We start from the raw sequence: 14,410 nt of genomic DNA on the forward strand, positions 1-14,410 counted from the left end.
ACTCAACATGCATTTATTACGCCCCTGCATTGTACCTGACATTGGGCTAAGTACTAGAGTTACAAAGGACAAAAACACAATCCCTGTCCTCAAGGAGCTCACATCCTAATGGAGGAGACGAAGTACAAATAATTACATACCTACAGGATATTGTTGTTGTTCAGTCACGTCCACCTCTCCATGACCCCATTTGGAGTTTTCCTGGCAAAGACACTAGAGTGGTTTGCCACTTCCTTCCCCAGCTCATTTTACAAATGAGTAAACTAAAGCTGAGTAAAACAGAGGTAACAGGGTTAAGTGACTTGCCCAGGGTCACACAGCTAATAAGTGTGAGGCCAGATTGGCACTCAGGAAGATGAGTCTTCCTGACTCCAGGTACAGTACTCTATCCACTATGCCACCTTGATGCTCATAGACTCAACTTTGTTGTTGTTATCATTTAGTCATTTCAGTCACATCTGACTTTTTATGATCCCACTTTGGGAGTTCTCTTGGCAGAGAGACTGGAATAGTGTGCCATTTCCTTCTCCAGTTCATTTGACAAATGAGGAATTAAGGGAAACAGGGTTAAGTGACTTGCCCAGGGTCACACAGCTATTAAGTGTCCCAGGCCAAATTTGAACTCATGAAGATAAGTCTTCCTGATTCCAAGCCCAGTGTTCTATTCATTGTGCCACCCCACTGCCCTGCAAGATATATACAGTATGAATGGAAGATAGTCCGGAGCAAAAGGCACTGGCAGTGACAGGGAGGAGGAAATCAGGATGGGATTTGATCTGAATTTTAAAGGAAGTCACAGAAATCAGGAGGCAGAAATGAGAAGGAAGAACATTCTAGGTATGGAAGACAGCCAGTAAAAAAGCACAGGGTCTGGAGATGTAGTGTCATGTACAAGGAACTAGAAGAGGAACAACGTCACTGAATCATAGAGTATGTGGATGGGGAGTAAAGTTTAAGAAGATTGCAAATATAGGAAAAGGCTAAGTTGTGAAGGGCTTTAAAAGCCAGAGGATTTTTATACTTAATCCTGGAGATAATAGGCAATCACTGGTGTTTAATTGGGGTGGGGGGGGGGTGACATGATCAGACCTGAGTAGAAGAGATGGAATGGAGAGAGACTTGATGCAAGGAGATCAACCAGCAGGCTACTACAATAGAACAGAAGTGAAGTGATGGAGTTCTGCATTTGGGCAGCAGTTGTGTGAGTGGAGAAAAAGAGAATTTGTGTGAGAAATTAGGTGATCTTGAAAATTACTAAGAGAGTGGAGATAATAGAGCAGGAAATCTAGTGGATAGGATGGGATTGAATGGGATCAAGATTCATTTTTTAAAATTTTATTAATTTTGATTTATCAACAATCACTTCCATATGCTTTTGAGTTGAAAATTTTTCTCCCCCTTCTTCCCCCCCACCCTCCCCAAGATGGCACACAATCTGATATGGGCTTTACATTTACATTCCTATTAAACATATTTTCACGTTAGTGAAGTTGTAAGTAAAAATTAAAACCAATAGGAGGAACCATCAGAAAGATGAAACAAAACTCAACAAAAGGTAAAAATAAGTGATAGCGATTCGACTTCCATAGTTCTTTCCTTGGATGTGGACAGCATTTTCCATCCTGAGGCCTCTGGGGATGTCTTAGATCCTTGTAATGCTGAGAAGGGTTCAGTTTAACGATATTAGTCATCACATAACGTGGCTGTTATTGTGTACAAAGTCCTCTTGGTTCTGCTCACTTCACTCAGCATCAGACCATATAAGTCTTTCCAGGTTTTTCTGATGTCAGCCTGTTTATCCTTTCCTACAGCACAACAGTATTCCATCACATCCACACACCACAACTTGCTCAGCCATTCCCCAATTGATGGGCATCCTCTCAGTTTCCAATTCCCTGCCACCACAAAAAAGAGCTGCTATGAATATTTTTGTACATGTGGGTCGTTTTCACAGTTGTTTGATCTCTTTGGGATATAACCCTAGAAGTGCTATTGCTGGATCAAAGGGTATGCACATTTCTGTAGCCCTTCGGGCATAGCTCCAAATTGTTCTCCAAAATGGTTGGATCACTTCACAACTCCACCAACAATGCATCAGTGCTCCAACTCTCCAACATTTACCACCCTCCTGTTTTGTCATGCTGGCCAATCCGACAGGTGTGATGTGGCACCTCAGAGTTGTTCTGACCTGCATCTCTCTAATCAATAACGATTTAGACCATTTTTTCTTATGACTACAGATGGCTTTAACTTCTTCATCTGAGAACTGTCTGCTCACATCCCTTGACCATCCATCAATTGGGGAATGGCTTGTGTTCCCACAACTTTGTCTTAATTCTCTATATATTTTAGAAATGAGGCCTTTATCAGAGAGACTGGTTGTAAAAATTCTTTCCCAATTTTCTACCTTCCTTCTAATTGGGATCAAGATTCATAAACAAGGGTTCACCTTGGCAAGGAGAAGGCTAACCTCTTCATGTGAGACACAGTTGAAGGAGGAAATGGTGGGGAAAGATATCTGAGCAATGTGAGCTGAGAATAAGGGGAGAAAGAGAAGTTCTCAGCAGATGTCTTGAAATTTCAGGTTAAATATGAGGCATGGTTTTCAGCTGAAAGAATGCCATCAGAAGCTTGACGAGGGATAAAAGGTTTATAATAGTCTCTGTTGTGATATTACATCCAATAAAAAGATATAAAAGGATTGCCTTACTACAGCAAGAGTCCCGTTGAAATTTATGTAACAAAAATCTGCAGTGGACCCAGTTGGAAGTTTTGTGATTTTTCCCAGCTCCATTCAGTAGCACATGAATATAAGGGAATGCAAGGGATGATAGGAATAATCTATTGTTGCAGCTTGGAAAGGCACTATTGGTGTTAGGATAAGGGGGCAAGGGACTCCAGTGTAGAGGCTAGTGTAGTGTTGAACTGGTTCACCATGGAGTCAAGACAGGGAAGGAACAAGAGTATGGCCAGTGCAGAGTGTGATGGCCTGGGAAACAACGAAGTCGTGGAGGGATTGAAGATCATCTTAAGGACAAAAATCAGGATTAAATGTCATAAGGAAGAAGTAAAGATAGAGTGATAAAAGATTATGATCAGATAAAGACATTTCAAAATTCATGAACATGAAAGTAGAACACATGGTTTAGGCAAGATCAAGGGTATCTATCTATGCAGCTGAGGTGGAATAGAAGAGTAAAGAATTGAGTATATTGAGGAATTGTGGAGGTAAGATGTTTGGAAGAGTATCAATATATATGTTAAGTCCCCTAATATGAGGGCAGGAGTTGGGATGGAGAGGAAGACTGATGGCCAGGCACTGAATTTGTTAAGATGGACTGGATGTCAGGTCATCAGGTCTGTCTCAGTGTGAGACAGATGATAGAGGGAATAGGAAAGGAAGAAGATTTAGATGGCAGTAAGTTTGTTAACTATGGAGCGATCCATTCCAAAAAGCACAGTGGAAGAAGAAGGCAAATTTGGAGTGGGACACCTAGTGGAGACGGGAGGGCTGAAGGAGATGGAAGTAAGGAAAGAGACAATGAAGGATGGGGACTTCAGTTCATAGAATGATAACCAGGGGTTCGAAATCATCATAATGGAGATGGCGTAGTAGGATAGGAGTATGCTATGAGTATAAGCAGAGTTTCAGGGGAGTCAGGTGATTAGTCTATTCAAAACCATCATCCCTTGTAACAGGTTGGATATTGAATCCTGAGAGGCATTGAAGGCTGGACTCACAAAGTGCAGGAACAGGTGATGATATAACACCACACAGGATGCAGGAGCTGACATTAGGGATTGTATCTGACCTAAGAAAGGCCTCCAGAGCACTGGAAAAGGACCTGGGACAAAACAGAAGCCACAAATGCGTGCTCTGAAACTTGGACTGAAACAGGCATCCTTAGAAAGTCTCTGTACCTAAAGGAACACAAGCAAGGGGACTCAATGATCCAGGGCTGCGCAGACACATATTTTCAAATGTATTTCTCCCCATACCTCTAGCCAGCAAGCCATTCTTTCTAACAAAGATAAAGAAAAGAGGTGGAGAAAGCAGTTCAAAAAAACAACTAAGCAGAAAATTGGCCACCAGTGTATCCAATGTTCCACATCCATAGTACCCTACCTCTGGGGACAGCTAGGTGGTGCAGTGGATAGAACACCGACCCTGGATTCAGGTGGACCTGAGTTCAAATCTGGCCTCAGACACTTGACACTTACTAGCTCTGTGTGTGTGTGTGTGTGTGTGTGTGTGTGTGTGTGTAGTCTATTGGGCATACTTCCCTGCTGTGATGACACCCCATCTTCAAACCCTACTGTCAATGACATTATCTGGCTATTTAATGTCTGTAGGTCACAGATGGTGCTAATAAACTTGCTCAGGAAGCCAGATCGAAGCTACATGTACAGGCTCTGAGAAGGCTGGACCCATAAGAGTGTTTGGGCTTAACCTGAAGCTTCATGTTCAGTGGGCCCCACATTCAATCACCCTCCTAAAGGACATGTTGGTCTTATCAGTTTTCAATTCTCGCCAGTGAGTATGTCATCAGACAGCCTGTAGCCTTTATAGCAGACTTCAGTGGGAGTTTTCTGTTCTGTATTATCAGTAGCAATGAAAAAAAATCATAAAATATCAGAGCTAGAAGGTAACTTGAAGATCATCATGCTCCTCATTTTTTTCTTTTTTGGGGGAGTGGAGTGGGGGAAGGGGTAGTATTAAGTCACATCATATGAAAGTGCTATCTCTGATCCTTGGATTAGGAACAAGCAACCTTTGAGATGTTTTGATGTCTTGGGATAATCTGAGAACATTTCAGACCTCCCTAATAAATAGGCACTGGAAGGTAGACTGGAATGTAAACATTTCAACCATATTTTATATGCATGTACCAGAGTGGGTTCTACATAGCCTACCATAATCCTACTACTAATGAGTTAAATCCTAGCCCCTAGTTACTGAAGAGCCAGTGGGAATTGTTCAGGAATGACTGAAAGTGGAATATGATTTATTATGGAGTCTCAAAATATACAGTAATGCCTCTAAAGGAGCTATTAAATTCACACCAGGAAAAAACAGCTAGTAACAAAACACATTAGGCACTATACAGGGTTAGCAAACTATTATGTAGAGGATTTAGGGGAATCCTTGGGGATATCCCTCCAAGATACATATTGCTCCAAGATGTTCAGGAGTCCCTACACATTGTAACTTTCTCTTGAGGATGAAAACTAACTAAATCATAAAATCCTGAAATGTATCCAGGATCTTTAACCAAAGGATTTCAAAACCCTCACCAAGTATTATTGAGTAGCAAGTATCATTTTTATTTTTATAGATGGGGAAACTAAGGTTCACACAATCCCAAGGGTGCAATCGTAAAAACCCATGGCACGGTACATTATCAAAGCAGCTATTCAAAATGTGCAGACGTATACTCTACGCAGCCAGGGTTGCTGGCTCTCAAATCAAAGATTTGCGGCTATAATCTACCGTTATTTTTATTGTCAATTCTCAGAAGTTAATGAGCCAGGTTACTCTCTCTAGAGTGATATATTTCTATCTACTGATCCTCACCACATGTAAATGCTTTCTCCCCCACCCAAGATTACTTTGTTGTTGTCGTTCAGTCATTCAGTTGTGTCCAACTCTTTGTGACTCTGTGAACCATAGACTTCGGGCCCTTCTATCCTCCACTATCTCTTGAAGTCTATCCAAGGTCAAGTTTGTGTATTCCGCGATAATATCTATCTATCTCATTCTCTGCCAATTCCTTTTCTTTTTGCCTTCAGTCTTTCCAACATCAGGGTCTTTTCCAATGAGTACCATCTTCTCATTATGTGGCCAAAGTATTTAAGCTTCAGTTTCAGTATTTGACCTTCCAGTGAATAGCCTGAATTAATTTTTCTCTTTGACCTCCTTGTTGTACAAGGAATTCTCAAAAGTCTTCTCCAGCTCTACAATTCAAAAGCATCAATTCTGCTGTGCTCAGCTTTCCTTAGAGTTTAACTCTCACAGCCATACATTGCTACTAGAAAAAATCGTAGTTTTGACTATATGGATCTTTGTCAGCAAGATGATATCTCTGCTTTTCAGTATGCTGTCCAGATTTGCCATAGCTTTCCTTTCAAGCAGCAAGCATCTTTTAATTTCATGATCTTTGAGCCCAAGAATATTAAATCTAACACTGCTTCCATTTCTTTTCTCTCTATTTGCCAGGCAGTGGTGGGACCAATTGCCAAGGTCTTAGGTTTTTTTTAATGCTAGGCTTCAAGCCAGCTTTTACATTCTCTTCTTTCACCTCCTCAATAGGGTTCTTAATTCCTCTTCACTTTCTGCCATCTGAAGACTACTTTGAATTGGTGTACAAACATCTGTGGCTATGTTTCTCTCCCAGAAAAAAAAAATAATGTAAGCTCCTTGAGGGCAGGGATTATTTCATTTTTGTCTTTGTATCTCCATTACCTAGCATAGTGCCAGGCACCTAGTAGGTGCTTAATAAATGCTTATTTATTGCAGAGATCCTTAGAGATCATCTAGTCCAAGAGTTGTTATTCCAGGGTTTGTGAGCTTCTCTTTGATAGTTTCATGACTATATTTCAATATAATTGGTTTCCTTTGTGATCTTATGTATTTTATTTTATACATTTAAAAACATTATTCTGAGACGGGATCTACAGGCTTCACCAGTCTGTCAAAGGCACCTAAACTACAAAAAAGGTTAGGAACCCCTAATCTAGTATAACTCTTCCATATGCAATCTATATATGTATGTATACATATACACACATTTGTATGTATGAGAAAACTGAGAGCCAGAGAGAAGTGTCTTGGCCAAGGTAATAATATAATTATCACAGATATAGTCATTGATCTAAGGACTCTTGGCCCCTGAAGACCTTTATATAAGGTCTTTTCAGTCACATAACATTTTCACATACATTGCCTCATCTGATCCTCATTGTATATGTGTCTAGATAGCCACACACAGAAAGTTTGGGTCTGGTCCATTGATCAGTCTCTGATCAAGCATGAGTGCAGTTCCAAGTGGTGCCCACGTCTTTGTCGTACTTTCTGTGTCTCAGGTATATCATTCTTAAATAGGGAAAGGGGAATGGGAAGCAAAGGTATGCTGGTAAATATTTAACAACTGGCTTTCTAGGTGGAAAATGTGTATACGTGACATATTTTTAAGTTAATCTGCATTATAAGTATTTTCCATCACTTTTTTAATGTCTAGACAATCAACAAAACAATAAATCAAACCCTAATTTGTAGTATTTTCTAATTTCTTAGGTATAAATGCTCATACTGAAATTTTAACTATGGACTCTTGTGAGTCAGTATGAACTAGATCCAGCACACCTCTGGTGAAAAGGAATAAGAGGAAGAAATGAAGGAAGGAAGGAAGGAAGGAAGGAAGGAAGGAAGGAAGGAAGGAAGGAAGGAAGGAAGGAAGGAAGGAAAGGAGAAAGAGAAAGAAAGGAAGGAAGGAAGGAAAGAAAGAAGAAAGAAAGAAAGAAAGAAAGAAAGAAAGAAAGAAAGAAAGAAAGAAAGAAAGAAAGAAAGAAAAAGAAAAGAAAGGAAGGAAAAAAAGGAAGGAAGGAAGGAAGGAAGGAAAGGAGAAAGAGAAAGAAAGTAATGAAGGAAGGAAAGAAAGAGAGAGAGAGAGAAAGAAAGAAAGACAGAAAGAAAGAAAGAAAAAGAAAAGAAAGGAAGAAAAAAAGGAAGGAAGGAAGGAAGGAAGGAAGGAAGGAAGGAAGGAAGGAAGGAAGGAAGGAAGGAAGGAAGGAGGGAGGGAGAGATGAAGGAAACTGCCTTATTTTTGCCACAACTTTATCAATAAGTCCCAAATAGCTCTGTCTTCATTTGGATACACATAAAAATGCTAAATTCTTTTACTGTGCTCTGGAGTACCTAAAGAGCTCTTTGTTCTGAACTTCATTCCCCATCACCCCTGATATCATATATCTGATATGTTTTAAGTATTCCCCATGGCTAAAATGATATGCCTTGTTTCTAATCTATAGGTCCTATCCCATTAATTCAACTAAGATTAGAACCTAATCATGATATGAAACTTTTGATATGCAGAGAGTAATAATCATGAAGATTAGAAGCCTGATTTCATTTGTCACGAACCCATCCTGTGAACAAGGTATCCAGAGGTATTCAAACCTATTAAGCCAAGAGGCCACCTGCCTCCCTCTGAGCAGACATCCTCCTCAACAACAGCAATGATTTCTTTGCAAGGTCACTGTTGTAAGCTTGAAAGGTCACTTTGCCTTCTCCAGTTCCAAATACAACAGCTGTCCTGTTGCTCAGCTTTCCCCAGGAAGCCTGCCATCTCCCTTCACCTGCAATATCATCACAAACATCCCTGGAGGTTCTAAGATAGATTGGAAGGCAGTGTAGATCAGTGGATTATAAACTCAATAGGAGTCAGCAGTGTGATTTGGCAGCCAAAGAAACTGATTCAAGCTTAGGTGGTATGAACAGATGCATGCTGCACATAACAAGAAGTGAGAATCCTGCTGTTTTCTGCCAAGGTCACATCACATCTGCAGTACTGTATTCAATTCTAGATGCCATATATTAGGAAGAACATTGGTAAGCTGGCACATGTCCAGGAGAAGGCTATAGACTTTATATTTATTAATAGCTTTCTCTCTCTCTCTTGAAGTTTTCATGCTTTGGTATTTTTTTATTTTTATCATAACTTCTATAAGAACAGGGAAAACTTAGCCTACAAATAACAATGGCCATCATTTACATAGCAATTTCAGATTTGCAAAGCACTTAGCATACACTATTTTTTTTATCTTTTTTTTTTTTGGTATGAGGCAAGTAGGGTTAAATGACTTGCCCAGGGTCACACAGCTAATAAGTGTCAAGTGTCTGAGACCAGATTTGAACTCAGGTCCTACTGACTCCAAAGCCGGAGCTCTATCCATTGCACCACTTAGCTGCCCCTGCTTAACATCTGTTATTAGATATGCTCTTCATAACCACCCTGGGAGGCAGATGCTATTATTATCCCCATTTTACATATGAGGAAACTGAAGCAGACAGAGGGTAAGTGACTTGCCCAAAGTCACACAGATAAGTGACTGAGGCAGGCTCAAACTCAGATCTTCATGATTCCAGGCCCAACACACTATCCACTGCACCACTTATCATTAGGTTATGATCAGGTTTTGACATTAAAATTAGTTGCGGTGTTAAACTGAGAACATTGATAAATTTTTCTGTGTACTCATATTTAGCATTGTAAGAGTGGCAAATTAGAATAGATGCTAAAAAGTTACATGACCATTGCTTAAAACAAAGGGCAAGTTGACCACTGTATTTTTTTTTACATTTGACATAATAATAAAGACACATATGGGCTCAAGTGTTCTAGTTCATTGATTTTTCCGGATTATTGAAAGTTACCCAGTTGGAGTTATGAACTGATGCAACCATTCCAAAGAGCAATTTGGAATTATGCCCAAAGGGCTATAAAACTGTACACCCTTTGATCCAGCAATACCACTGCTAGGTCTGTATCTCAAAGAGATCATAAAAAAAGGACCTATTTGTACAAAGCTATTTATGACGGCACTTTTTGTGGTGGCTAAGAATCAGAAATTGAGAGGATGCCCATCAATTAGGGAATGACTGAACAAGTTGTGCTTTATTATTGTAATGGAATACTATCGTGCTATAAGAAATGACAAGCAGGATGATTTCAGAAAAACCTGGAAAGACTTACATGAACTGATGCATAGTGAAGCGAGCAGAAGCAGGAGAACGTTGTACACAGCAACAGCAACATTGTAGGATGATCAACTATGATAGACTTAGCTATTCTCAGCAATACAGTGATCCAAGACAATTCCAAAAGACTTGTGATGGAAAATGCTAACTACATCCAGAGAAAGAACTATGGAATCTAAATGCAGAGTGAAGCATATTATTTTCACTTTTGGTGGGGGGGTTTTTTGTTGTTTTTTCTTTCTTGTGGTTTTTCCCTTTTGTTCTGATTCTTCTTTCACAACATGACTAATGTGTAAATATGTTTAATGTGATTGTACATGCATAACCTGTGTCAGATTGCTTGCTGTCTTTGGGAGGGAAGGAGAAAAATTTGGAACTCAGAATCTTACAAAAATGAATGTTGAAAACTATCTCTTCATGTAATTTAAAAAAATACAATTAAGGGGGAAAAGGAAATGACAAGCAAGATGGTTTTAGAAAAAAGCTGGAAAGACTTACATGAACTGATGCATAGTGAAGTGATCAGAACCAGGAGAATATTGTATACAGTAACAGCAATATTGTGGGATGATTAACTGTGAATGGCTCAGCCATTCGCGGCACTACAATGATCCAAAACAGTTCTGAAGGACTTAGAAAAATGCTATCCACCTCCAGAGAAGAACTGATGAAATCTCAATGCAGATTGAGGCATACTTTTTTTTTTCACTTTCTTTATTATCCTTGTTTGGTTTTTTTGTTGTTGTTCTCCTTTGCAACAAGGCTAATATGAAAATGTTTGCATGACTACACACGTATAATCTCTATCAGATTGCTCACCTTCTCAAGGAGAGGGGATGGGAAGGAGGGAGGGAAAGAATATGGAACTCAAAGTTCTTTTAAAGGAATGTTAAGCAGCCCTGCACGGGGCGGGTCCGGCCCCAGACCCGACAACAGCTCCGGGCCACCCCTCCCCTGCCCCTTCCCTGGAGCCTCGGGGTGTGTCCGGGAGCCCAGCGCGACCCAGCCGGCCTCGCAGTGAGGGAGAACCTGCTCTGCTCTAGCTGGGCCACAGTGACGGTTTCGGGCCCCAGGCCGTAAGCAGAGTCCAGATCTACCACCATCCTAGCACCCATCAGTGCCTTCCATGTTGTGGGCCGAAAGATGCAACCAGATCGACTGGCTGTCATTAACCGTGCTGTCGTGCTGGGTGTCAAGTCCAACCGGGCCACGCAGGCCTGGGGCCTCAACTTTAGCAGCAAAGAAGATGGCGCTCTGTTTGCAACAGGGTCGGCTGATGCCCTGGAGGCCTTAGAAGGAGGTAGGCCACACCCCCACACCCCCACCCCCGCATCCTGGTCTGTCCAAAATGGACCCTCACCAGAAGAGGTGGAGCAGCAGAGGACGCAACAGCTAGAGCCCCTGGAGCAGGCGGAAAGAGAACGCTGGCTTGACAATGCTGGAACCCCAGCTGGGGGCCCCCCACCCCCGCCAGGTCCCCTCCTCCCCCTGACCCCTCCCTCCGGGCTGCCCCCTCAGAAGCAGGGCCTCCAGCCCTGGGTGGGGGGCAGCACCCCCGCTGTGGTCTGCCCGAGGCCCCAGTGGGGGAGGCGGGGGTGCCCCAGGCCTGGCTGCGGCCCTCGCATGAGCCAAACTCAGGATGCGCCCTCCGGCCCCCTCCCGCCCCAAAAGCCGAGAGCACTCGGAGCCCCCGGGGAGGGCTAATGGAAGAGAGGAGGAAATAAGAGAAGCCCCCTGCCAATGAGGAAGAAGCTGGAACCAGACTTCGCGCGCAGAAGGAGCCTGTTTGGAGGCCGCGGGAGAACAGCACAACTCTGCCTAGGACCGAGGCCTCCACGTCGAGGCCCCTACGTCGACCCCCAGTATCCACGAGGAGTCTGACTTAGAGTCAAACAGGAGCTGCCTGACGAGGTGCGGAAGGAGCTTCAGAAGGAGAAGAGGGGATACTAGAGGCTGGGGTCCAGGAGCTCCGGGAGCGCGGCTCTCAGTGACCGGAGGCACCTGGAAAGGAGCCCTGTCCCAATCCCTCGTGCCCCGAGCTTTGAGATGAGCTGGAAGCCTCCTCCACACCGCGGCCTTGGAAAACCCCAAGGAGGCACGGCCCAGCCCTGACATTCCCTCCTGGCAGGCAGAACTGAGGCAGGGGGCTCCACCTGCCCCTTCTGTCCTCAGTCTATTCCTCTTTTCATCGCCTTGGGGCTTCTTCGTCTTCTTGGGACATGTCACTCAGCTCTGAGAAGGAAAGGGGAATGGGGAGATCATGTCTGCCCTTCCTGAAGCCCTTCTAAGGGCCCAATGTTCACTTTAATCCTTAGAAGACTTCAATGGGGGGGGGGGCTAGGCAATGGGGTTAAGTGATTTGCCCAGGATCACACAGCTAAGTATGTATCTGAGACTGGATTTGAACTCAGATCCTTCTGAATCCAGGGCTGGTGCTCTATCCATTGTGCCACCTAGCTTCCCCTAAGCCTTCAATTTTTTTAAGGAAAAAAAATATATATATATTTTTTTTGATTGGGAGGGAAAGGGGGATTTTATTTATTTTGATAAAGGGGGGGATTTTATTTGTCTTGATAAAGGTGGGGGAAGGGGCGGCTAGGTGGTGAAGTGGATAGAGCACCGGCCCTGGAGTCAGAAGGAGCTGAGTTCAAATCAGGCCTCAGGCACTTGACACTTCCTAGCAGTGTGACCCTGGGCAAGTCACTTAACCCCGATTGCCTCACCAAAAAAAAAAAAGATAAAGATGGGGTCTTCGCAGTCTTAAATGCTGTAATCTTAGCTGTCCCCTTCTGGGGCTGTGGTTCTTCCAGGGAGTATAGGGAACCAGGACCTCTCCCCACTGCAGGGAACCCCCTTCTTCCCTCTCCCTCAAAATATCCCCCTTACCCCTTTTCTTAAGGAATTAAGATTCCATGATTCTATAAAATACTGTAACTTTTTTTTAAAATTTTTTTATTTGGGTAGGGCTGGGTTTTGGAGCCATTCCCCTAGATGGGAGAGTGAATGAAAGTGGGATGTCCTCTGGGGGTGAGGGGAAATGTTCTCTCACTCCCTTCCTCGTGTTGAAATGGACTCGGTTGGAATAAATCTACCCATTTCTTCCTATCACAAAAAAAGAAATTTTTTGTTTACATATAATTGAGAAAAAAATTAAAGGGAAATTGGGGGGGGAGAGAAAACCCTAGTTAAAGTAAGAGTTCAAAGCACAAACCCTGCTCAAAAAACTTCAGTGGTCAACTTTAATGCTGAGTTCTTATCTGGGCACCCCAACTTTGAGGGCTTCCTCCCTCCCATCCTGGAATTACTTCTTTTGTATCTATTTTATATTTACTGCGATGTATACACATTATTTCTCTCTAAGCTCCTTGAGGGCAGAGACTGTCTCAGTTTTGTATTTGTATCTCCATTGTTTAATACAGTGCCCAGAACATAGTACACACTCAATTAATGCTTGTGATTGATTGGTGACTAAAACAAGCTAAAACCCTTGACATTTGCCTGCCTTAGTAAGTAGAGTATAATGCATGTAATTTACTCTCTTTTATGACAAAGGATCTTACAGGTATCCAGAAAGGTGCTATGATGCAGTGGGAAGAGAGCTGCTCTTGGAGTCAAGAGAAATCAGTTTGAGCCCTGGCTCCAGTGCTTCTCAGCTATTATACCACAGGCAAGGCTCTGAGCATCTACCTCCCCGTGGGGATGATGATGATGCTTGTGATATAATGTAATATAATGCCTGTCTCCCAGGGTTGCTATAAGAATCAAATGACATAAATGTTCATGTAATAATTTGGTAAAATTTAAAGTGCTATGCGGATGTCAACTATTTATTATTATTGTCTAAACACCAACTTTTGTTACCCAGTAAATATGATTTGGACTGACCCAGTGATTTCTTTGGTGTAAGTTACTCCCTCTACCAATGCAGATTTATGATCTGCAACTTTTAGTCTCAGAGAACTACCTGGGGCACTAAAAGGTTAGATGACTTGTCCAGGGTCACACACTCAATCAGAGGTAGGATTTGAAATCCAGGTCTTCCTAAATCCAATGGCAATTCTTTATCTACTATACCTGTCTTTGATGCCTACCTAATGCTTACTTCAATAATTCTAGGGTATGTGATTCCACCTGTGTGAGCAAGCCCTATAGTAATGTAGATTTCAACTTTTCTGTGACGTAGGAGACAGTCTTCAGGAGTTGCTGTGGCCAAAAATATCCATCCCCTCGTGGCTGACCTAATAATGAGGATCTACAGATTTAGCTTGATCCTTGGACAATAGCCACACAGTACATCATCAGTCTTCAGCCTGAAGCTTTTTCAACTTGTAGGACATTTCAGAACTTGCAATCCATGAAATAGCCTTCAAAAGTCCAGGGTTTCATCTATGTCACAAGGAGGCTCAGAATTCAGGTATGTGCTAGTAAAATATTTAACAACCAGCTCTCAAAAAATATTTCAAGACCCACTTTTAAGTTTAATCTGTATTATTAATATTTTCTTCATCACTTTGTCAAGCCTAAGCAATTAACAAAGCAATGTCAAGATCTGATTTCTATAGTTTGCAGATTTCCAAGGTGTAAATATTCACACTGAAAATTTAACAGTCAGTTAGCAAGCCATTTCTAGCTGACTCCCTGAGCTTAGGACTA

At 42.2% G+C, this 14,410-nt stretch overlaps 1 pseudogene; it reads left to right on the top strand.

The window, feature by feature from the left end:
• The first annotated feature begins 7,029 nt into the window (after nt 1-7,029).
• LOC110208478 (vasodilator-stimulated phosphoprotein pseudogene) lies at nt 7,030-11,748 on the top strand (annotated as a pseudogene).
• Nucleotides 11,749-14,410: the final 2,662 nt, after the last annotated feature.

Source organism: Phascolarctos cinereus, unplaced genomic scaffold, assembly GCF_003287225.1.
Source record: "Phascolarctos cinereus isolate Bilbo 61053 unplaced genomic scaffold, phaCin_HiC Scaffold_3;HRSCAF=262, whole genome shotgun sequence".
NCBI classification, from domain to species: Eukaryota; Metazoa; Chordata; class Mammalia; order Diprotodontia; family Phascolarctidae; genus Phascolarctos; species Phascolarctos cinereus.